A 1,233-nucleotide genomic window follows, 5' to 3' on the forward strand; every position below is an offset into this window, starting at 1 on the left:
TACACCAGGTTACTTTATCACCTTTTCTTTCTCATCTGCTTTCTGGTCAAATTGAATTTTTCTTTTTCCTCCATTTCACAGCCAACTTTTAAAGAAACGCTTTTCCCAACTCTCCTCCTGCTCACCTTTTCCCCCTCTTCCTCTCCATCACGTAGACTTGCTTTCTCAGCTTCTTCTCCTCTTCCTATCCCTGTTTTCCTTCCCTCTTTAATTCTCCACCTGTCGACAAGTCCTCCTTCCAGAGTTTCTAGACCTAGTCGGACCATCCGTACTTCTTAAAGTACGACAATGCCACATCAATGGATCTTAAATATCGAAATTCTGTCGAGTTTTGGAGCACTCACTATGTAGCGTAATTGTTTTGCGAACATGGAGCAAACTGCACATAGTATGCATAAAGCAACCTCGCCAAACAAGAGCATGCACACACACACACACACACACACACACGCTCTGACCACATTTGTATTCATTAATATAATTTTCTAGCCTCTGTGTTTCCTACACTGCGCACATTCCTGCTGACAGTGTGTGTGCTTTACACAGCTTGTAACTACCCACTTCTCTTGAGTGTGTGTTTTTATGTGAGCTTTGCACGTGTGTGTGTGTGTGTGTGTGCAGGCGAGGGTGTTGTGTTTTTTGTTGTGCTTGTGTGGTGTGTGTTTAAAAAAAAAAAAAGTGCTTGTGTGTGTGTTTTACGTGTGCTTGCGTGTTTGTGTGTGTGCAGGCTTGTGTGTGTGTTTTACGTGTGCCTGTGCTTGTGTGTTGTGTGTGTGCCTGTGTGTGTGTGTTGTGTGTATAGTAGTAGTAGTAGTAGTGAGCGTTCTGCCGAAGGTGCTCTTTGAGATTGTTTGAGATTCTCCTGCTGCTCAATGAATGCTGAGAAAGCTGGTGGTTTCCCACAGTTTTTAGAGGTCACCTCTCAATAACTCCTCCCTTCTCCTTTCTTCTCTGTCTTCTCCCATCCTTTCATCATCTAGGACAGTCACATGCCTATTAATTGCCCTCCCTCCGTCCCTCGTTAAGAGAGAGAAAGCAGAGAACAACCCTTACTGACCAATTAAAACGGCCGTCAGAAGGGAGGCCTGGGAGGGAGGTTAAAGATTAATCTCTTCCTAATCTTCGGGCACCAAAGAGTTTAATCATCATCATGACATGTCATGATAATCGACAATATTTCTAATACTACTGCTGTCTCTACTGCTGACAGAGATCAGTTAGCAGGCCGAAAAA

Source organism: Osmerus mordax, chromosome 3 (genome assembly GCF_038355195.1).
Source record: "Osmerus mordax isolate fOsmMor3 chromosome 3, fOsmMor3.pri, whole genome shotgun sequence".
Taxonomy (NCBI): Eukaryota; Metazoa; Chordata; class Actinopteri; order Osmeriformes; family Osmeridae; genus Osmerus; species Osmerus mordax.